The 25,239-nt window shown below is 40.1% G+C and overlaps 1 protein-coding gene and 1 pseudogene across 2 annotated transcripts in view; both read right to left on the bottom strand.

The window, feature by feature from the left end:
- The window catches only part of RGS21 (regulator of G protein signaling 21), a 498,283-nt gene that overhangs the window by 97,464 nt on the left and 375,580 nt on the right, over positions 1-25,239 (bottom strand). The window lies entirely within an intron of this gene.
- On the bottom strand, positions 18,633-18,751 carry LOC134959021 (5S ribosomal RNA; annotated as a pseudogene).

The following is a 25,239-nucleotide window of genomic DNA, read 5'->3' as shown; positions in this document are numbered from 1 at the left end:
GTGGTGACCACCAGTATATAGTAGTACAGTACAGTAGGCCATTGCTGTATCTTGCAGCTCCGTGTCAGACTCAGTTCTAGTATCCTGATCAGTGCTCAATATCTGCTGCATTCTTGTGACTGGTATATAGTAGTACAGTGCTGCATTGTGTTGACCACCAGTATATAGTAGTACAGCCATTGCTGTATCTTGCAGCTCCGTGTCACTTCTAGGATCCTGATCAGTGCTCAATATCTGTGCTGCATTGTGGTGACCACCAGTATATAGTAGTACAGTGCTGCATTGTGGTGACCACCAGTATATAGTAGTACAGTGCAGAAGGCCATTTCTGTATCTTGCAGCTCCGTGTCAGACTCAATTCTAGTATCCTGATCAATGCTCAATATCTGCTGCATTCTTGTGACCAGTATATAGTAGTACAGTTCTGCATTGTGGTGACCTCCAGTATATAGTAGTACAATACAGTAGGCCATTGCTGTATCTTGCAGCTCTGTGTCAGACTTAGTTCTAGTATCCTGATCAGTGCTCAATATCTGCTGCATTCTTGTGACTGGTATATAGTAGTACAGTGCTGCATTGTGTTGACCACCAGTATATAGTAGTACAGTACAGTAGGCCATTGCTGTATCTTGCAGCTCCTTTTCAGACTCAGTTCTAGTATCCTGATCAGTGCTCAATATCTGCTGTAATGTTGTGATTAGTATATAGTAGTACAGTGCTGAATTGTGGTGACCACCAGTAAATAGTAGTACAGTACAGTAGGCCATTGCTGTATCTTGCAGCTCCGTGTCAGACTCAGTTATAGTATCCTGATCAGTGCTCAATATCTGCTGCATTCTTGTGACTAGTATATAGTAGTACAGTGCTGCATTGTGTTGACCACCAGTATATAGTAGTACAGTAGGCCATTGCTGTATCTTGCAGTTCCCTGACACTTCTAGTATCCTGATCAGTGCTCAATATCTGTGCTGCATTGTGGTGACCACCAGTAAATAGTAGTACAGTACAGTAGGCCATTGCTGTATCTTGCAGCTCCGTGTCAGACTCGGTTCTAGTATCCTGTTCAGTGCTCAATATCTGCTGCATTCTTGTGACCAGCATATAGTTGTAAAGTTCTGCATTGTGGTGACCTCCAGTATATAGTAGTACAGTACAGTATGCCATTGCTGTATCTTGCAGCTCTGTTTCAGACTCAGTTCTAGTATCCTGATCAGTGCTCAATATCTGCTGCAGTGTTGTGACCAGTATACAGTAGTACAGTTTTGCATTGTGGTGACCACCAGTATATAGTAGTACAGTACAGTAGGCCATTGCTGTATCTTGCAGCTCCGTGTCAGACTCAGTTCTATTATCCTGATCAGTGCTCAATATCTGCTGCATTCTTGTGACTGGTATATAGTAGTACAGTGCTGCATTGTGTTGACCACCAGTATATAGTAGTACAGCTATTGCTGTATCATGCAGCTCCGTGTCACTTCTAGGATCCTGATCAGTGCTCAATATCTGTGCTGCATTGTGGTGACCACCAGTATATAATAGTACAGTACAGTAGAGTAGGCCATTGCTGTATCTGGCAGCTCCATTTCAGACTCAGTTCTAGTATCCTGATCAGTACTCAATATCAGCTACAGTGTTGTGACCAGTATATAGTAGTACAGTGCTGCATTGTGGTGACCACCAGTATATAATAGTACAGTACAGTAGGCCATTGCTGTATATTGCAGCTCCGTGTCAGACTCAGTTCTAGTATCCTGATCAGTGCTCAATATCTGCTGCATTCTTGTGACTGGTATATAGTAGTACAGTGCTGCATTGTGTTGACCACCAGTATATAGTAGTACAGTACAGTAGAGTAGGCTATTGCTGTATCTTGCAGCTCCTTGTCAGACTCAATTCTAGTATCCTGATCAGTGCTCAATATCTGCTGTATTCTAGTGACCAGTATATAGTAGTACAGTGCTGCATTGTGGTGACCACCAGTATATAGTAGTGATAAAGAGGAAAGAATCCTTGAAACGCGTTGAAGTTATCCATGCTGTGACGAACATTTATCCTCCATTGGACATTTTTTGCTGCAACTTTTATATTTGTTCCAGTGTATGAATAAAACCTGTGTATGTTTTTATGCACGGTGGTTTTGGCTGCTTCCTACCTATTATATATGGGGATCGTTTGAAAGATACCTTTCAGTGCATTCGAGACTGAAACTAAACGTAAGTGTCATTCTGTGCGACTGCTGTTTGTGATAGGATGAATTTCATCCAAACCTGTTTAAAGATACCTTTAAAGGAACGCGAGGTTGAACTGCTATGTAAGTGTCTTTTCAACCCCAAGCTAACACTTGTGCACCGATCTGGAGGAAAACGACAGAAGTTTGGAGTGGTTTTCCAGTATTTATAAAGTTTTAATACTTTAGAGAGCACCTGTTTTTAATCATTTTTGTATTTGCTGTATGTGTGTGGGGATTTTGGAGGGTGAATCCCATCGATTTTAAACGGCAGCATTAAACTGTAGCGCAGGATTACAGACGTATATAACTTTTGTGCACTTCTAGTATCCTGATCAGTGCTCAATATCTGTGCTGCATTGTAGTGACCACCAGTATATAGTAGTACAGTGCTGAATTTTGGTGATCACCAGTATTTAGTAGTACAGTGCAGTAGTCCATTGCTGTATCTTGCAGCTCTGTGTCAGACTTAGTTCTAGTATCCAGATCAGTGCTCAATATTTGCTTCATTGTTGTGACCAGTATATAGTAGTACAGTGCTGTATTGTGGTGACCTCCAGTATATAGTAGTACAGAACAGTAGGCCATTGCTGTATCTTGCAGCTCCGTGTCATACTCAGTTCTAGTATCCTGATCAGTGCTCAATATCTGCTGCAGTGTTGTGACCAGTATACAGTAGTACAGTTTTGCATTGTGGTGACCACCAGTATATAGTAGTACAGTACAGTAGGCCATTGCTGTATCTTGCATCTCCGTGTCAGACTCAGTTCTAGTATCCTAATCAGTGCTCAATATCTGCTGTATTCTTGTGACCAGTATATAGTAGAACAGTGCTGCATTGTGGTGACCACCAGTATATAGTACTGATAAAGAGGAAAGAATCCTTGAAACGCGTTGAAGTTATCCAAGCTGTGACGAACATTTATCCTCCATTGGACATTTTTTGCTGCAACTTTTATATTTGTTCCAGTGTATGAATAAAACCTGTGTATGTTTTTATGCACGGTGGTTTTGGCTGCTTCCTACCTATTATATATGGGGTTCGTTTGAAAGATACCTTTCAGTGCATTCGAGACTGAAACTAAACGTAAGTGTCATTCTGTGCGACTGCTGTTTGTGATAGGATCAATTTCATCCAAACCTGTTTAAAGATACCTTTAAAGGAACGCGAGGTTGAACTGCTATGTAAGTGTCTTTTCAACCCCAAGCTAACACTTGTGCACCGATCTGGAGGAAAACGACAGAAGTTTGGAGTGGTTTTCCAGTATTTATAAAGTTTTAATACTTTAGAGAGCACCTGTTTTTAATCATTTTTGTATTTGCTGTATGTGTGTGGGGATTTTGGAGGGTGAATCCCATTGATTTTAAACGGCAGCATTAAACTGTAGCGCAGGATTACAGACGTATATAACTTTTGTGCACTTCTAGTATCCTGATCAGTGCTCAATATCTGTGCTGCATTGTAGTGACCACCAGTATATAGTAGTACAGTGCTGAATTTTGGTGATCACCAGTATTTAGTAGTACAGTGCAGTAGGCCATTGCTGTATCTTGCAGCTCTGTGTCAGACTTAGTTCTAGTATCCAGATCAGTGCTCAATATTTGCTTCATTGTTGTGACCAGTATATAGTAGTACAGTGCTGTATTGTGGTGACCTCCAGTATATAGTAGTACAGAACAGTAGGCCATTGCTGTATCTTGCAGCTCCGTGTCATACTCAGTTCTAGTATCCTGATCAGTGCTCAAAATCTGCTGCAGTGTTGTGACCAGTATATATTAGTACAGTGTTGCATTGTGGTGACCACCAGTATATAGTAGTACAGTACAGTAGGCCATTGCTGTATCTTGCAGCTCCGTGTCAGACTCAGTTCTAGTATCCTGATCAGTGCTCAATATCTGCTGCATTCTTGTGACTAGTATATAGTAGTACAGTGCTGCATTGTGTTCACCACCAGTATATAGTAGTACAGTACAGAAGGCCATTGCTGTATCTTGCAGCTCCGTGTCACTTCTAGGATCCTGATCAGTGCTCAATATCTGTGCTGCATTGTGGTGACCACCAGTATATAGTAGTACAGTGCTGCATTGTGGTGACCACCAGTATATAGTAGTACAGTGCAGTAGGCCATTGCTGTATCTTGCAGCTCCATGTCGGACTCGGTTCTAGTATCCAGATCAGTGCTCAATATCTGCTGCATTATTGTGACCAGTATATAGTAGTACAGTGCTGCATTGTGGTGATCACCAGTATATAGTATTACAGTATAGTAAGGCCATTGCTGTATCTTGCAGCTCCGCGGCATTTCTAGTATCCTTATCAGTGCTGAATATCTATGCTGCACTGTGGTGATCACCTGTTTATAGTAGTACAGTGCTGCATTGTGGTGACCACCAGTATATAGTAGTACATTGCAGTAGGCCACTGCTGTATCTTGCAGCTCCGTTAGACTCAGTTCTAGTATCCTGATCAGTGCTCAATATCTGCTGCATTCTTGTGACCAGTATATAGTAGTGCAGTGCTGCACTGTTGTAACCGCCAGTATATAGTAGTATAGTACAGTAGGCCATTGCTGTATCTTGCAGCTTCGTGTCAGACTCGGTTCTAGTATCCTGATCAGTGTTCAATATCTGCTGCATTGTTGTGACCGGTATATAGTAGTACAGTGCTGAATTGTGGTGACCTCCAGTATATAGTAGTACAGTACAGTAGACCATTGCTGTATCTTGCAGCTCCTTGTTAGACTCAGTTCTAGTATCCTGATCAGTGCTTAATATCTGCTGCATTCCTGTGACTAGTATATAGTAGTACAGTGCTGCATTGTGTTGACCACCAGTATATAGTAGTATAGTAGGCCATTGCTGTATCTTGCAGTTCCCTGACACTTCTAGTATCCTGATCAGTGCTCAATATCTGTGCTGCATTGTGGTGACCACCAGTATATAGTAGTACAGTGCTGCATTGTGGTGACCACCAGTATATAGTAGTACAGTGCAGTAGGCCATTGCTGTATCTTGCAGCTCCGTGTCAGACTCGGTTCTAGTATCCAGATCAGTGCTCAATATCTGCTGCATTGTTGTGAACAGTATATAGTAGTACAGTGCTGCATTGTGGTGATTACCAGTTTATAGTATTACAGCACAGTAGACCATTGCTGTATCTTGCAGCTCCGTGTCAGACTCATTTCTAGTATCCTGATCAGTGCTCAATATCTGCTGCATTCTTGTGACCAGTATATAGTAGTACAGTTCTTCATTGTGGTGGCCACCAGTATATAGTAGTACAGTACAGTAGGCCATTGCTGTATCTTGCAGCTCCGTGTCAGACTCAGTTCTAGTATCCTGATCAGTGCTCAATATCTGCTGCATTCTTGTGACTGGTATATAGTAGTACAGTGCTGCATTGTGTTGACCACCAGTATATAGTAGTACAGCCATTTCTGTATCTTGCAGCTCCGTGTCACTTCTAGGATCCTGATCAGTGCTCAATATCTGTGCTGCATTGTGGTGACCCCCAGTATATAGTAGTACAGTGCTGCATTGTGGTGACCACCAGTATATAGTAGTACAGTGCAGAAGGCCATTGCTGTATCTTGCAGCTCCGTGTCGGACTTAGTTCTAGTATCCTGATCAGTGCTCAATAGCTGCTGCATTCTTGTGACCAGTATATAGTAGTACAGTGCTGCATTGTGGTGACCTCCAGTATATAGTAGTACAGTATGGTAGGCCATTGCTGTAACTTGCAGCTCCTTTTCAGACTCAGTTCTAGTATCCTGATCAGTGCTCAATATCTGCTGTAGTGTTGTGATTAGTATATAGTAGTACAGTGCTGAATTGTGGTGACCACCAGTAAATAGTAGTACAGTACAGTAGGCCACTGCTGTATCTTGCAGCTCCGTTAGACTCTGTTCTAGTATCCTGATCAGTGCTCAATATCTGCTGCATTCTTGTGACCAGTATATAGTAGTGCAGTGCTGCACTGTTGTAACCGCCAGTATATAGTAGTATAGTACAGTAGGCCATTGCTGTATCTTGCAGCTCCGTGTCAGACTCGGTTCTAGTATCCTGATCAGTGTTTAATATCTGCTGCATTGTTGTGACCGGTATATAGTAGTACAGTGCTGAATTGTGGTGATCTCCAGTATATAGTAGTACAGTACGGTAGGCCATTGCTGTAACTTGCAGCTCCTTTTCAGACTCAGTTCTAGTATCCTGATCAGTGCTCAATATCTGCTGTAGTGTTGTGATTAGTATATAGTAGTACAGTGCTGAATTGTGGTGACCTCCAGTATATAGTAGTACAGTACAGTAGGCCATTGCTGTATCTTGCAGCTCCTTGTCAGACTCAGTTCTAGTATCCTGATCAGTGCTTAATATCTGCTGCATTCTTGTGACTAGTATATAGTAGTACAGTGCTGCATTGTGTTGACCACCAGTATATAGTAGTATAGTAGGCCATTGCTGTATCTTGCAGTTCCCTGACACTTCTAGTATCCTGATCAGTGCTCAATATCTGTGCTGCATTGTGGTGACCACCAGTATATAGTAGTACAGTGCTGCATTGTGGTGACCTCCAGTATATAGTAGTACAGTACGGTAGGCCATTGCTGTAACTTGCAGCTCCTTTTCAGACTCAGTTCTAGTATCCTGATCAGTGCTCAATATCTGCTGTAGTGTTGTTATTAGTATATAGTAGTACAGTGCTGAATTGTGGTGACCACCAGTAAATAGTAGTACAGTACAGTAGGCCATTGCTGTATCTTGCAGCTCCGTGTCAGACTCAGTTCTAGTATCCTGATCAGTGCTCAATATCTGCTGCATTCTTGTGAGTAGTATATAGTAGTACAGTGCTGCATTGTGTTGACCACCAGTATATAGTAGTACAGTATAGTAGGCCATTGCTGTATCTTGCAGCTCCGTGTCACTTCTAGGATCCTGATCAGTGCTCAATATCTGTGCTGCATTGTGGTGACCCCCAGTATATAGTAGTACAGTGCTGCATTGTGGTGACCACCAGTATATAGTAGTACAGTGCAGTAGGCCATTGCTGTATCTTGCAGCTCCATGTCGGACTCGGTTCTAGTATCCAGATCAGTGCTCAATATCTGCTGCATTATTGTGACCAGTATATAGTAGTACAGTGCTGCATTGTGGTGATCACCAGTATATAGTATTACAGTTAAGTGGGCCATTGCTGTATCTTGCAGCTCCATGTCAGACTCAGTTCTAGTATCCTGATCAGTGCTCAATATCTGCTGCATTCTTGTGTGCCGAAGACTGGAGCACCAGCAAACACTCCTGAACATGCCCTGCCATCAGCTGAAGCAAGAGTTGGTAACGAGGTGGAATTCAACCCTCTATATGCTTCAGAGGATGGAGGAGCAGCAAAAGGCTATTCAAGCCTATACATCTGCCTATAATATAAGCAAAGGAGGGGGAATGCACCTGACTCAAGTGCAGTGGAGAATGATTTCAACATTGTGCAAGGTTCTCCAACCCTTTGAACTTGCCACACGTGAAGTCAGTTCAGACACTGCCAGCCTAAGTCAGGCAATTACCTTCATCATGCTTTTGCAGAAGCAGCTGGAGAGATTGAAGGAGGAGCTAAAACAGAGCGATTCCGCTAGGCATGTGGTACTTGTGGATGGAGCCCTTCATTCGCTAAACCAGGATTCATGGGTGATCAATCTGTTGAAATCAGAGCACTACATTTTGGCCACTGTGCTCGATCCTAGGTTTAAATCCTATGTTGTATCTCTCTTTCTGGCAGACACAATTCTGCAGAGGTTCAAAGACCTGCTGGTGAGACACTTGTCAAGTCAAGCGGAACGTGACCCGCCAACAGCTCCTCCTTCATTTTCTCCCGCCACTGGAGCTTCCGGGAAAAAGATCAAATTTCCAAAACCACCCGCTGGCGGTGATGCAGGGCAGTCAAGAGCAAGTGCTGACATCTGGTCCAGACTTAAGGACCTGCCAAAGATTACTAACATGTCGTCTACTGTCACTGCATATGATTCTGTCACCATTGAAAGAATGGTGGAGGATTATATGAGTGACAGCATCCAAGTAGGCATGTCAGACAGTCCGTACGTATACATACTGGCAGGAAAAAGAGGCAATTTGGAGGCCCTTGCACAAACTGGCTTTATTTTACCTAAGTTGCCCCCCCCCCCCTACAGTGTGTACTCCGAAAGAGTGTTTAGTGCAGCCGGTCACCTTGTCAGCGATCAGCGTAGGAGGTTACTTCAAGAGAATGTGGAGAAGATGATGTTCATCAAAATGAATTATAATCAATTCCTCTGTGGAGACATTTACCAGCAATTGCCTCCAGAAATTACACAGGGACCTATGATGGTGGATTCCAGTGGGGACGAATTAATACTCTGTGAGGAGGGGGATGTACACAGTGAAAGGGGTGAGGAATTTAAGGATGAGGAGGAGGTGGACATCTTGCCTCTGTAGAGCCAGTTTGTGCAAGGAGAGATTGATTGCTTCTTTTTTGGTAGGTGCCCAAACCAACCAATCATTTCAGCCACAGTCATGTGGCAGACCCTGTCGCTGAAATGATGGGTTTGTTGAAGTGTGCATTTCCTGTTTATACAACATAAGGGTGGGTGGGAGGGCGCAAGGACAATTTCATCTTGCACCTGGATGCCAAATCACCATTTTTATTATCTTTGAACAGTAAGTTCTATTAGGGTACTAATTCGTACGAACTGTATTCCTGGATGCCAAACCACCGTCCTCTCTGTACAGTATGGGGGTAATTCCAACTTGATCAAAGCAGGAAATTTTTTAGCAGTTGGGCAAAACCATGTGCACTGCAGGGGGGGGCAGATATAACATTTGCAGAGAGAGTTAGATTTGGGTGGGTTATTTTGTTTCTGTGCAGGGTAAATACTGGCTGCTTTATTTTTACACTGCAAATTAGATTGCACATTGAACACACCACACCCAAATCTAACTCTCTCTGCAAATGTTATATCTGCCACCCCTGCAGTACACATGGTTTTGGCCAACTGCTAAAAATTTTCCTGCTGCGATCAACTTGGAATTACCCACCATGTTCTATTAGGGTACTAGTTAGCATGAACAGCTTGTAACATACAGTGGCAAGTGTAATCTTTCTATGTATAATGTAGAGAGAATAAAGCTCCTCCCTTTGTTCCTTTATGCCAAATCACCATCCTTAGTATCTCTGTACAGTATGTTCTATTAGGTTACTAATTAAAATGAACAGCGTTCCTGGATGCCAAATCACCGTCCTTAGTATTTCTGTTCAGTATGTTCTATTAGGGTACTAATTAGCACGAACAGCTTGTAACATACAGTGGCAAGTGGAATCTTTCTATGTATAATGGAGAGAGATAAAAGCTCCTCCCTCAGTTCCTTGATTCCAAATCACCATCCTTAGTATCTCTGTACAGTATGTTCTATTAGGGTATTAATTAGTATAAACAGCATTCCTGGATACCAAATCACTGTCCTTAGTATCTCTGTACAGTATGTTCAATTAGGGTACTAATTAGCACAAACAGTTTGTAATGTACAGTGGCAAGTGTAATCTTTCAATGTATAATGGAGAGAGATAAAAGCTCCTCCCTAAGTGCCCGGATGCCAAATCACCATCCTGAGTATCTCAGTACAGTATGTTCTATTAGGGTACTAATTAACATGAACAGCATTCCTGGATGCCAAATTACCGTTCTTCGTATCTCTGTACAGTATGTTCTATTAGGGTACTAATTAGCACGAACAGCTTGTAACGTACATTGGCAAGTGTAATCTTTCTAAGTACAATGGAGAGAGATAAAAGCTACTCCTTAAGTTCCTGGATTCCAAATCACCACCCATAGTATCTTTGTACAGTATGTTCTATTAGGGTACTAATTCGCACAAACAGCGTTCCTGGATGCCAAATCACCGTCCGAAGTATCTCTGTACGGTATGTTCTATTAGGGTACTAATTAGCACGAACAGCTTGTAATGTAAAGTGGCAAGTGTATTCTTTCTATGTATAATGGAGAGAGCTAAAGGTTCCTCCCTAAATTCCTGGATGGCAAATCCTCATTCTTAGTAACTCTGTACAGTATGTTATATTATAGTACTAATTAGCACGAACAGCTTGTAACGTACAGTGGAAGGTGTAATCTTTCTATGTATAATGAAGAGAAACAAAAGCTCCTCCCTAAGTTCCTTGATGCCAAATCACCGTCCTTAGTATTTCTGTACAGTAAGTTCTATTAGGGTACTATTTAGCGTGAACAGCGTTCCTGGATACCAAATCACCGTCCTTAGTATCTCTGTACAGTATGTTCTATTAGGGTACTAATTACCACGAACAGCTTGTAACATAAAGTGGCAAGTGTAATCTTTCTATGTATAATGGATAGAGTTAAAAGCTCATCCCTAAGTACCTTGATGCCAAATCACCATCCTTAGTATCTCTGTAAAGTTTGTTCTATTAGGGTACTTATTAGTATGAACAGCGTTCCTGGATGACAAATCACTGTCATTAGTATCTCTGTACAGTATGTTTAATTAGGGTACTAATTAGTACAAACAGCTTGTAACGTACAATGGCAAGTGTAATCTTTCTATGTATAATGGAGTGAGATAAAAGCTCCTCCCTAAGTTCCTGGATGCTAAAATCACCGTCCTAAGTATGTCTGTACAGTATGTTAAATTCTAGTATTAATTAGCACAAACAGCTTTTAACGTGCAATGGCAAGTGTAATCTTTATATGAGTAAAGGAGAGAGAGAAAAGCTCCTCCCTAAGTTCCTGGATGCCAAATCACCATCCTTAGTATCTCTATACAGTATGTTCTATTAGGGTACTAATTAGAATGAACAGCATTCCAGGATGCCAAATAACAGTCCTTAGTATTTCTGTACAGTATGTTCTATTGGGGTACTAATTTGCACAAACAGCTTGTAATGTACAGTGGCAAGTGGAATCTTTCTATGTATAATGGAGAGAGATAAAAGCTTCTCACTCTGTTCCTGGATGCCAAATATCTATCCTTAGTATCTCTGTACAGTATGTTCTATTAGGGTACTAATTAGCATGAAAAGCTTGAAACGTGCAGTGGCAAGTGTAATTTTTCTATGTACAATGGAGAGATAAAAGGTCCTCCCTCAGTTCCATGATGCCAAATCACCATCATTAGTATCTCTGTACAGTATGTTCAATTAGGGTACTATTTAAAACGAACAGCGTTCCTGGATGCCAATCCACCGTCCTTAGTATCTCTGTACAGAATTTTCTATTATGGTACTAATTAGCATGAACAGCTTGTAACGTACAGTGGCATGTGTAATCTTTCTATGTATAATGGACAGAGATAAAAGCACATCCCTAAGTACCTTGATGCCAAATCACCATCCTTAGTATCTCTGTAAAGTTTGTTCTATTAGGGTACTAATTAGTATGAACAGCGTTCCTGGATGACAAATCACTGTCATTAGTATCTCTGTACAGTATGTTTAATTAGGGTACTAATTAGTACAAACAGCTTGTAACATACAGTGGCAAGTGTAATCTTTCTATGTATAATCTAGTGAGAAAAAAGCTCCTCCCTAAGTTCCTGGATGCCAAAATCACCGTCCTAAGTATGTCTGTACAGTATGTTAAATTCTAGTATTAATTAGCACAAACAGCTTGTAACGTGCAATGGCAAGTGTAATCTTTATATGAGTAAAGGAGAGAGAAAAAAGCACCTCCCTAAGTTCCTGTATGCCAAATCACCATCCTTAGTATCTCTGTACAGTATGTTCAATTAGGGTACTATTTAAAACGAACAGCGTTCCTGGATGCCAAACCACCGTCCTTAGTATCTCTGTACAGAATGTTCTATTATGGTACTAATTAGCATGAACAGCTTGTAACGTACAGTGGAAGGTGTAATCTTTCTATAAATAATGGAGAGAGATAAAAGCTTCTCCGTCTGTTCATGGATGCCAAATATCCATCCTTAGTATCTCTGTACAGTATGTTCTATTAGGGTACTAATTAACATGAAAAGCTTGTGACATGCAGTGGCAAGTGTAATATTTCTGTGTATAATGGAGAGACAATGAAGCTTCTCCCTCAGTTCCATTGTGCCAAATCACCATCCTTAGTATATCTGTACAGTATGTTTTATTAGTTTACTAATTAGCACAATTTGTAACATACAGTGGCAAGTGTAATCTTTCTATGTATAATGGTGAGAGACAAAAGCTTCTTTTTAATTCCTGGATGCCAAATCACCATTCTTAGTCTCTCTGTACAGATTGTTATATTATAGTACTAATTAGCACAAACAGCTTGTAACGTACAGTGGCAAGTGTAATCTTTATTCTTATAATGCAGAAATAAAAGCTCCTCCCTAAGTTCATGGAAACCAAATCACCATCCTTATTATCTCTGTACAGTATGTTCTATTATAGTACTAAGTAGCACGAACAGCTTGTAACATACAGTGGCAAGTGTAATCTTTCTATGTATAATGGAAATAGATAAAAGCTCCTCGCTAAGTTCCTGGATGCCAAATCACCACCCTTAGTATCTCTGTACAGTATGTTCTATAAGGGTACTAATTAGCATGAACAGCGTTCCTGGATGCCAAATCACCATTTTTCATATCTATGTACAGTATGTTCTATTGGGGTACTAATTTGCACAAACAGCTTGTAACATACAGTGGCAAGTGCAATCTTTCTATGTATAAAGAACAGAGATAAAAGCTCCTCCATAAGTTCCTTGATGCAAAATCACCATCCTTAGTATCTCTGTACAGTATGTTCTATTAGGGTACTAATTGGAATGAACAGCGTTCCAGGATGCCAAATAACAGTCCTAAGTATTTCTGTACAGCATTTTCTATTACGGTACTAATTAGCACGAACAGCTTGTAATGTACAGTGGCAAGTGTAATCTTTCTATGTATAATGGAGAGAGATAAAAGCTCATCCCTAAGTACCTTGATGCCAAATCACCATCCTTAGTATCTCTGTATAGTTTGTTCAATTAGGGTACTAATTAGAATGTGTTCCTTGATGACAAATCACTGTCCTTAGTATCTCTGTACAGTATGTTCAATTACGGGTACTAATTAGTATAAATAGCTTGTAACGTACAGTGGCAAGTGTAATATTTCTATGTATAATGGAGTGAGATAAAAGCTACTCCCTAAGTTCCTGGATGCTAAATCACCGTCCTTAGTATGTCTGTACAGTATGTTAAATTCTAGTATTAATTAGCACAAACAGCTTGGAATGTACAATGGCAAGTGTAATCTTTATATGAGTAAAGGAGAGAGAAAAAAGCTCCTCCCTAAGTTCCTGGATGCCAAATCACCATCCTTAGTATCTCTGTACAGTATGTTCTATTAGGGTACTAATTGGAATGAACAGCGTTCCAGGATGCCAAATAACAGTCCTAAGTATTTCTGTACAGTATTTTCTATTACGGTACTAATTAGCACGAACTGCTTGTAACGTACAGTGGCAAGTGTAATATTTCTATGTATAATGGAGAGATAATAAAGCTACTCCCTTAGTTCCTGGATGCCAAATCATTATCCTTAGTATCTCTGTACAGTATGTTTTATTAGTTTACTAATTAGCACAATTTGTAACATACAGTGGCAAGTGTAATTTTTCTATGTATAATGGTGAGAGACAAAAGCTTCTTTTTAATTCCTGGATGCCAAATCACCATCCTTAGTCTCTCTGTACAGATTGTTATATTATAGTACTAATTAGCACGAACAGCTTGTAACGTACAGTGGCAAGTGTAATCTTTATACTTATAATGTAGAGTTAAAAGCTCCTCCCTAAGTTCATGGAAACCAAATCACCATCCTTATTATCTCTGTACAGTATGTTCTATTATAGTACTAAGTAGCACGAACAGCTTGTAACGTACAGTGGCAAGTGTAATCTTTCTATGTATAATGGATAGAGTTAAAAGCTCATCCCTAAGTACCTTGATGCCAAATCACCATCCTTAGTATCTCTGTAAAGTTTGTTCTATTAGGGTACTTATTAGTATGAACAGCGTTCCTGGATGACAAATCACTGTCATTAGTATCTCTGTACAGTATGTTTAATTAGGGTACTAATTAGTACAAACAGCTTGTAACGTACAATGGCAAGTGTAATCTTTCTATGTATAATGGAGTGAGATAAAAGCTCCTCCCTAAGTTCCTGGATGCTAAAATCACCGTCCTAAGTATGTCTGTACAGTATGTTAAATTCTAGTATTAATTAGCACAAACAGCTTGTAACGTGCAATGGCAAGTGTAATCTTTATATGAGGAAAGGAGAGAGAGAAAAGCTCCTCCCTAAGTTCCTGGATGCCAAATCACCATCCTTAGTATCTCTGTATAGTATGTTCTATAAGAGTACTAATTAGCATGAACAGCGTTCCTGGATGCCAAATCACCATTTTTCATATCTATGTACAGTATGTTCTATTGGGGTACTAATTTGCACAAACAGCTTGTAATGTACAGTGGCAAGTGCAATCTTTCTATGTATAAAGAACAGAGATAAAAGCTTCTCCCTAAGTTCCTTGATGCAAAATCACCATCCTTAGTATCTCTGTACAGTATGTCCTACTAGGATACTAATTAGCACGAACAGCGTTCCTGTATGCCAAATCACCGTACTTAGTATCTCTGTACAGTATGTTCTATTACGGTACTAATTAGCACGAACAGCTTGTAATGGACAGTGGCAAGTGTAATCTTTCTGTGTATAATGGAGAGAGATAAAGGTTCCTCCCTAAATTCCTGGATGGCAAATTTCCATTCTTAGTAACTCTGTACAGTGTGTTATATTATAGTACTAATTAGCATGAACAGCTTGTAACGTACAGTGGAAGGTGTACTCTTTCTATGTATAATGAAGAGAGACAAAAGCTCCTCCCTAAGTTCCTTGATGCCAAATCACCGTCCTTAGTATTTCTGTACAGTAAGTTCTATTAGGGTACTATTTAGCGTGAACAGCGTTCCTGGATACCAAATCACCGTCCTTAGTATCTCTGTACAGTATGTTCTATTAGGGTACTAATTAGCACGAACAGCTTGTAACGTACAGTGGCATGTGTAATCTTTCTATGTATAATAAAGGCTCATCCCTAAGTAACTTGATGCCAAATCACCATCATTAGTATCTCTGTAAAGTTTGTTCTATTAAGGTACTAATTAGTATGAACAGCGTTCCTGGATGACAAATCACTGTCATTAGTATCTCTGTACAGTATGTTTAATTAGGGTACTAATTAGTACAAACAGCTTGTAACGTACAGTGGCAAGTGTAATCTTTCTATGTATAATGGAGTGAGATAAAAGCTCCTCCCTAAGTTCCTGGATGCCAAAATCACCGTCCTAAGTATGTCTGTACAGTATGTTAAATTCTAGTATTAATTAGCACAAACAGCTTGTAACGTGCAATGGCAAGTGTAATCTTTATATGAGTAAAGGAGAGAGAAAAAAGCTCCTCCCTAAGTTCCTGTATGCCAAATCCCCATCCTTAGTATCTCTGTACAGTATGTTCAATTAGGGTACTATTTAAAACGAACAGCGTTCCTGGATGCCAAACCACCATCCTTAGTATCTCTGTACAGAATGTTCTATTATGGTACTAATTAGCATGAACAGCTTGTAACGTACAGTGGAAGGTGTAATCTTTCTATGTATAATGGAGAGAGATAAAAGCTTCTCCGTCTGTTCATGGATGCCAAATATCCATCCTTAGTATCTCTGTACAGTATGTTCTATTAGGGTACTAATTAGCATGAAAAGCTTGTGACGTGCAGTGGCAAGTGTAATATTTCTATGTATAATGGAGAGACAATGAAGCTCCTCCCTCAGTTCCATTGTGCCAAATCACCATCCTTAGTATCTCTGTACAGTATGTTTTATTAGTTTACTAATTAGCACAATTTGTAACATACAGTGGCAAGTGTAATCTTTCTATGTATAATGGTGAGAGACAAAAGCTTCTTTTTAATTCCTGGATGAAAAATTACCATTCTTAGTCTCTCTGTACAGATTGTTATATTATAGTACTAATTAGCACAAACAGCTTGTAACGTACAGTGGCAAGTGTAATCTTTATTCTTATAATGCAGAGATAAAAGCTCCTCCCTAAGTTCATGGAAACCAAATCACCATCCTTATTATCTCTGTACAGTAAGTTCTATTATAGTACTAAGTAGCATGAACAGCTTGTAACATACAGTGGCAAGTGTAATCTTTCTATGTATAATGGAAATAGATAAAAGCTCCTCGCTAAGTTCCTGGATGCCAAATCACCAACCTTAGTATCTCTGTACAGTATGTTCTATAAGGGTACTAATTAGCATGAACAGCGTTCCTGGATGCCAAATCACCATTTTTCATATATATGTACAGTATGTTCTATTGGGGTACTAATTTGCAAAAACAGCTTGTAACGTACAGTGGCAAGTGCAATCTTTCTATGTATAAAGAACAGAGATAAAAGCTCCTCCATAAGTTCCTTGATGCAAAATCACCATCCTTAGTATCTCTGTACAGTATGTTCTATTAGGGTACAAAATGGAATGAACAGCGTTCCAGGATGCCAAATAACAGTCCTAAGTATTTCTGTACAGTATTTTCTATTACGGTACTAATTAGCACAAACAGCTTGTAATGTACAGTGGCAAGTGTAATCTTTCTATGTATAATGGAGAGAGATAAAAGCTCATCCCTAAGTACCTTGATGCCAAATCACCATCCTTAGTATCTCTGTATAGTTTGTTCTATTAGGGTACTAATTAGAATGTGTTCCTGGATGACAAATCACTGTCCTTAGTATCTCTGTACAGTATGTTCAATTACGGGTACTAATTAGTATAAATAGCTTGTAACGTACAGTGGCAAGTGTAATATTTCTATGTATAATGGAGTGAGATAAAAGCTACTCCCTAAGTTCCTGGATGCTAAATCACCGTTCTTAGTATGTCTTTACAGTATGTAAAATTCTAGTATTAATTAGCACAAACAACTTGTAACGTACAATGGCAAGTGTAATCTTTATATGAGTAAAGGAGAGAGAAAAAAGCTCCTCCCTAAGTTCCTGGATGCCAAATCACCATCCTTAGTATTTCTGTACAGTATGTTCTATTAGGGTACTAATTGGAATGAACAGCGTTCCAGGATGCCAAATAACAGTCCTAAGTATTTCTGTACAGTATTTTCTATTACGGTACTAATTAGCATGAACAGCTTGTAACGTACAGTGGCAAGTGTAATATTTCTATGTATAATGGAGAGATAATATAGCTCCTCCCTTAGTTCCTGGATGCCAAATCATTATCCTTAGTATCTCTGTACAGTATGTTTTATTAGTTTACTAATTAGCACAATTTGTAACATACAGTGGCAAGTGTAATCTTTCTATGTATAATGGTGAGAGACAAAAGCTTCTTTTTAATTCCTGGATGCCAAATCACAATCCTTAGTCTCTCTGTACAGATTGTTATATTATAGTACTAATTAGCATGAACAGCTTGTAAAGTACAGTGGCAAGTGTAATCTTTATACTTATAATGCAGAGATAAAAGCTCCTCATTAAGTTCATGGAAACCAAATCACCATCCTTATTATCTCTGTACAGTATGTTCTATTATAGTACTAAGTAGCATGAACAGCTTGTAACGTACAGTGGCAAGTGTAATCTTTCTATGTATAATGGAAATAGATAAAAGCTGCTCGCTAAGTTCCTGGATGACAAATCACCACCCTTAGTATCTCTGTATAGTATGTTCTATAAGGGTACATATTGTTGGGGAAATACCGCACCGGTATAAACTAGGTATCACAAATGAATATAATAACCAAAATGAAAAGATATAAGGAAAACTATATGTTCCTAATTTTTTTTAATTTGGTGGTGCACCCTGAGTCAATGGTAACTAGAGACAACAGGAAGAGAAAAAAAGACTCTTTTTTGGGCGCACTCTTGAGTTAATTAACATATAAGAGATTAGAAGAATTGATCTAAAAATTAACTTTTAATGATGTTACAACAATAAAATAGGTTCAGTGGTCAGATGGCATCAAACATAATTAAATAGATAAGTTTAATAGCAATAGATTAGCTGATATTGACTGTAATGTCATACTCCAATATAATCAATCATAATTGGATGCTAAAATTCGCATGATAATTCCGGCTGCCGGCGTACAGCGCCTGTTGTGGGGAGTGGAACCCACCAATTTACGTGGTAGATAAGACCCCTCAATCCATTATCACAAAATTGGTATAGTAAAGGTGCCAGATGGCATATTATGCTCCGCTATCGCAGGGAAAGAAAAGACAAGATAAGAAATGAGACGGTAGAGTGATTCTGCTGTCAGTGTTAGACTCTGAGCATTTAGGCAAGTCTATTCTCTACTATACTGAGTATTCCTCAAGGGTCGCCCACTTGAGTACTGGCCCAGCCCTACACAGATTAGCTTCCAAGATCGGACGGTTTCGGGCGTTACCAGTGTGGTATGATAGTAAAGGTGGTGATTAAGAATAATCCGATGCTTCTGGAATCACTGATGAGAGTTCACGAATTACATAGTATCAAAGAAGAGAGACGAAGATAAGATGGATCTGCTGCCAATGTTAGACAGGGACAAGCCCTGAATCAGTGGTGAGAGTCCACGAAAAATAGAAAAGGATGAAAAAAATAAGAAAACGTGAAGAGGAGGCAGACTACTGCTACTGTGAGCAAAAAATGTACTGACGTAAATAAATGAACTGGATAAACCAATAGGATATTATCTGGGGTAATGGGTTCTAACACCAGATGTAAAACAGTTCAAGTAGAAGACAATGAGATGCAAACAAATTGAAAAACAAAATAACAGTATGACATTAAAGTAGAGTCAAATTTGGGCCTGTAATATTCTGTGCTAAGCTGTTTCAGTGATACTCATACTTCTGTAGCATGTGGCTGATAAAAGTAAACATTGTAGCAAGTACACAGAATGTTACTCAAGGCTGAGTTTGCACAGTGACACTGTAAGTGAATGCCTGTGTGAGTAAGTATGATTACATGAATAAATAGCTGTGTACAAATTACCTAAATACTCAAGTGGTGATTAATATATATAACTATCAATCAGCACATAATTGATCTTATTATTTGAGTAATAATGAACATATGGGCATATATAGCAGGGAAATTATATTCCAAAAGTTGACAGAAAAACTGTACAGGTGATATTGTAGAAGAATCCGTTCGGGTGAATATGATAAGGAAAGACAATAAATTGGCTGATATTACCCTGATGATTAGCAGGCCTGTCCTGAGTCTCATAGGCCAGGGAAAATAATTCCAGGGGGTAGCAAGTCCAAGGATTTGGATACAGTTGATAGCGGGCAGTCAATGGAAAACTGTCCGTGCAGGACAGTGCGTGGCCGCCCGGCAGAGGTTCACCAGTCGGCCGGCTGGTGCAGGTGTCAGGAACAGGAACTGTGCAGTCTCTTGTCACGGGCGAGCGCAGGAGTCCCGCAGTGAAGTTAAAGTGGAAGGCACTCGTACGGGAAATGAGATGCGGTCGGAGCTGGAAGATGAGGGGTAGCGGTTGATGTGGCACTGTAACACCGAGGACGAAAGTGCTTCGGGCAGCCGGAAAGGAGAAACCTGGAAGACGCGTTTCACCCGTGTCCCGGGCTTGATCACTTCCTGTCACAAGCAGGGTCCCTGCTGATATTTAAATGGTCTGGGCTGCGTATCCAATCAGTGTTGCCCCACAGCTGACTCCATCCATATAGTGCAGCCTGAGTGGGCTATGTGATTAATTCGACCAGGATAAATCAAACTCCGCAGGGCCACCCGTGTAATTAAATAGCAAGAACGATAAGAGCAAAAAAAGGGGAAAAATACATGGTTAAAACCAGGTTAAAAATACAGCCATACTGAAAACAGGGGTATATCGATGTAAGACTATGCAAGTCTCCCCATAAAAGAGGAAAGTTAGAGGAAGGCGCACCGGTTATAACAGTATATCAGTGTATCATCTGTAACCAATAGCGCAATATCACAGGCACAAGCACATATAGTAATTGCTTAATTAATTTAGAGCTTTCACAAGTGGATATTCTGACGACAAAGTTTATGGGAGTTAAATAACGGGTATGACACAAGATATATTACGACAGCTATATTATGACAGGATAAATAATTGGCAGAAAGTTAAGTTCAGTCAGAAAAATTAAAATAAATTATCACGGTACTGATTAAGGTGCAGACTGATATAAGCAGAAAAAATGAAAAAATGATGAAGAATTGCATCAAACCATAATGCAAACTTATAACAGGCTAGGAAAATTATATGTAATATAATATACTTAAACTAGTTAAATTGTTAAAGAGACCTGAAAAAATACCAGTGTAGTAGTGTGAGTGATAATGACAGGAGAATGAAACTGCCGGGGGAGCTCTAGGTCCCTAAATGGAAGTGGATGTAAAGGTGCAGATTTGTGTCCGCTGGAGTGTGTATAGACAGTGGGAAAAAGAGGAGACTGGCAAACAAGAATGACTATCAGACAACACCAAAACCTTAAGGGTAGTGGTGGTAAAGGGAAGATGGGAAGGGCGTTATGTGAAGAAAAAGCTTGTTGGAATGTGGGGGGGGGGTGGGGTGGAAAGGTAAAGAAAGGGAAGGGAGTGATGGAGGAGAGAAGGAAGAGAGATCGTGTGGTGCTGGTGTATGGTGTAGAACAAATATGTGACAAAAATGTGCGTACAATTGGGTGGGAATAGAGACGATATAAGGTGATAGAGTCGAAGTGAAATGATGATGTAGTCGTGACTATAAAGGGGTGGGGTATAATACCGTGTGAAGGAGGAAGAAGTGAGTTATGATGATGTAGGTGTGTAAGATACCTGAAAAAAAGAGAGAAAAAACAAAGGGGGGAGTGTTGTAGGGGTAGAAGGTGAAAAATGTGGTGACCTATGCCAACTAAAAGGTGTGGCTGTGGAAGGAGTTAGTACTCAGAGAAAGGCACTGTAATTGATGTATTCGTTCAGGCCCCATGGTTTTAATCCTCCTAACCTAAATGTCCATTCCTTTTCTCTTTTGATGAGTTCCTTGCTTAGATCACCTCCCCGTATGCCTAGATGTACTCTCTCCAGGCCAAATGCACGCAGCTCATAAGGGGAATCTTGGTGCTGTGCATGAAAATGCCTTGCTACAGATGTTATTTTTTTACCCTTGAGCAGGTCTGATGAAGCATTTCTAATGGTTCCCATGTGTTCTAAAATTCTCGTTTTGAATTTTCTTGTGGTCATACCAATGTAACGTTGATTGCAACTACAGATTAGACAGTAGACCAGTCCTTGTGTATGACAGTTGAAAAAGTGTTTCAGGGGGATGTCTTGTCCCCATTTATCTTTGACTTTATCTGTTATCTGGATCTGAGGGCACGCTTTGCATTGGCCACAAGGAAAGGAACCTATAACATTTCTTGATCTGGTGGAATCTCTTGTGAAATGGCTCTGGTCTAGCATATCCTTCATATTGCTGGATCTTCTCCAGCTAATCTGGAGAGTGGAATCTAACAGAGGTGATAGGTCCGCATCGAGGTGTAAGACTGGTAGATGTTTTCGAATTGCATCTTTTACTTGGCGCCATTCTGGACAAAAAGTACCCACAAACCGGATCCGAGAGTCCCTATCTATGTCCTTAGGTTTGTCTTGGAAGATCAAAGTCTCCCTATTGATTTTTTGCACTGTGGTTTGTGCTCTTTTAAGGGCCCGCTTACTGTACCCTCGGGCTTGTAAACGTGTAGCAAGTTCTTGGCTTTTTTGTTTGTACACTGAATTTTCAGTGCAATTGCGCCTGAGTCTGAGAAATTCCCCTTTTGGGATATTCTCGATAGTGGGCGGGAAGTGCGAGCTGGTCTGGTATAGGATACTGTTTGTGGCTGTATCCTTGCGAAAGAGCTCCGTGGCCAGTGTCCCATTATCTGTTGTGTAGATATTGAGATCGAGGAATGACACCTTGTCTTTACTCATTGTGTGAGTCAAAAAGATATTCAAATTGTTGTTATTCAGTAGATTAATAAATTCAAGTAGGAGTTATTCATTGCTGTCCCAGATCACAAAGATATCGTCTATGTATCTGAGCCAGTACATGATATGTCGTGTGTAATCCTGATTGTCATCCCTAAATACTACTGTTTGCTCCCACCACCCAAGAAATAAATTGGCATACGTGGGTGTGCATGCCGCTCCCATCGCAGTTCCCCGAATTTGCTGGAAGAACTGGTCGCCGAAGGTGAAGAAATTTTTGTTTAGTACGAAACTTAGCATTTCACACAGGAAGTCATTAAATTGGTTTTTTTCTTTCATGTCAAGAAAGAATTTGGTCGCTTGGACTCCTTGCTGATGGGAGATACTACTGTATAGTGCTTCCACATCAAGGGTGACCAAAATGCAATCCCCTTCCACACAGACATCATGCAATTTACGAAGGAGATCTGACGTATCTTTCAAATAAGATGGTAGTGTTAATACGTGTTCTCGGAGATGTAGATCTAGGAATTTACTGGGTGTTTCCAAGAGTCCCCCATTGCCCGAGACGATTGGTCTCCCAGGTGGTTTCTTGAGGTTTTTATGTACTTTTGGTAGAAGATAAAATGTGGGGACTCTAGGGTTAGAAACTGTAAGATATTTCGCCTCTTGTTGTGTGATGGTTCCAACCGCAAGGGCTTCTTCAATCATGTGCATATATTGTTTGTGGAATTTAACTATTGGATTGAGCGGTAATTTCAAATAGCATGTCGTGTCTAGGAGTTGTCTGCGTGCTTCTGCTTCATACATTGTAGTGGGCCATAGGACAATATTGCCCCCTTTATCTGAGGGTTTGATAACAACGTCATCCCAGGCTTTGATTTCTTTGAGGGCTTGTCTCTCTCTGAATTTGAGGTTCTTGGTGATACACCTCTTCTTAGAGTTAGTATGAATTTCATCAAATTCTCTTGATACCAAGTCCAAATAGATTTTAATCTCCGGGCTATTGGTATCTGGGGGAAAGAAGGTAGACTTGGCCTTGCATATTGGCCTGGTATTTTGCACAGATGGTACGTTCGATGGTGATTCCATATAGAGCTCTTCCAGGGTTTGTAACGCTGCCAATTCCTCCTCTGACAAGGTTGTTGCCAATGATGTAGAGGTGGATGGTTCCTCAGATGCGGATGTGTTCGTGGGAGATCGTATACCAATCAGTTGGGGTGAATCAGTCATATCGTTCTTAGATGCTTTCGCAAAGAATTTCTTCAATAATAATTTCCGACCAAAAAGTCTCAGGTCCTTTTCCCACATACACCTATTAAATGGCAATGTGGGTAAAAATGATAGCCCTTTACTCAGGACTTCTGCCTGATCTTTTGTTAAGATGTGAGTACTCAAGTTGATGATTTGTAATTGATCCGGTACTAGCGTTTCCTGGTGTTCCGAATGGGGTAATGGGAGGTCCTTGGGGCGTCCCAGTCCCGATGATTTCTGTCTGTGTTTCGTCCCCCCCTCGTCTTGTCTTCCTCTGTATTTGCTTCTGCCTTTGGGGCGTTGACCTTTGCCTAAAAAAGGATCCTCGATGTTGTATCGTTTGGAAGTCTGGGAACCCCCTTCCAAGTGTTCTGTGGAGGAATCTTCGCTATAAGAGGATTCAATTTCCGAGGAGCTAATGTCCTCCCTTATAGGTCCTCCTCTGCCTCTTTGGGAATGGGAGTTCCAACGGAAAATATTCCCTTGAGAAAAGTCGTTTCTATCTCTGTGGAACTTGTTCCGTTTGCGATCTATGATTGATGTTTCATATATGTCTAGTTCTTTCTTATATTTGTCAAATGTACTTTGAAAGGGTCCTTTTCCCAGGTCTCAAGGGTTTTACCTAGTTCCTCGATGTTCTTCTCAACCTGATCTAACATAAGATTGTCGTGTTTGATGAGTATCAGAGTGAGCTCATGGGAACATTTCAATAAGGTTGCTTCCCATTCGGCCTTTAAATTTTCTGTGGCTAGAGGGAAGGAGGGAAAGACTCGAGGTCGTAACCCTCTGGGGGAGATCTTGGTCTTATGATAATTCTCTAGAGTAGTGATATCCCAGGTGAGCCTAATCCTTCTTTGTAAACTTTTTTGTAACCTCGAAAGGTCAGGCCTCCAATCTTTGGGGGTGCCTGAATTTTGAAAAGTATCAGAGAAAATATCAAGTTCCTCTAAGTTTCTACGTTTTGAAATAAGTTCTGTTTTTAATGAAAAACTCGACATAGTCTGAAAGTATGGCTGCAGGGGATGCTGATAAAATAAACTTAAAGAGTATGCACAGGAATGTAAACCGTCGAACCACTTGAAAAGAAAGAGATCTGATTGAGTAAGAAAATATAGAGGACCGTGCAGGTATAAGAAACTGAGATAAGACTCAGTATATCATGTATATATTGTTGGGGAAATACCGCACCGGTATAAACTAGGTATCACAAATTAATATAATAACCAAAATGAAAAGATATAAGGAAAACTATATGTTCCTAATTTTTTTAATTTGGTGGTGCACCCTGAGTCAATGGTAACTAGAGACAACAGGAAGAGAAAACACACTCCAGCGGACACAAATCTGCACCTTTACATCCACTTCCATTAAGGGACCTAGAGCTCCCCCGGCAGTTTAATTCTCCTGTCATTATCACTCACACTACTACACTGGTATTTTTTCAGGTCTCTTTAACAATTTAACTAGTTTAAGTATATTATATTACATATAATCTTCCTAGCCTGTTATAAGTTTGCATTATGGTTTGATGCAATTCTTCATCATTTTTTCATTTTTTCTGCTTATATCAGTCTGCACCTTAATCAGTACCGTGATAATTTATTTTAATTTTTCTGACTGAACTTAACTTTCTGCCAATTATTTATCCTGTCATAATATAGCTGTCGTAATATATCTTGTGTCATACCCGTTATTTAACTCCCATAAACTTTGTCGTCAGAATATCCACTT

Source organism: Pseudophryne corroboree, chromosome 9 (assembly GCF_028390025.1).
Source record: "Pseudophryne corroboree isolate aPseCor3 chromosome 9, aPseCor3.hap2, whole genome shotgun sequence".
Lineage (NCBI taxonomy): Eukaryota > Metazoa > Chordata > Amphibia > Anura > Myobatrachidae > Pseudophryne > Pseudophryne corroboree.
Note: the sequence above shows the minus strand (reverse complement) of the source record. Positions and strands in the feature narration are given on the sequence as shown.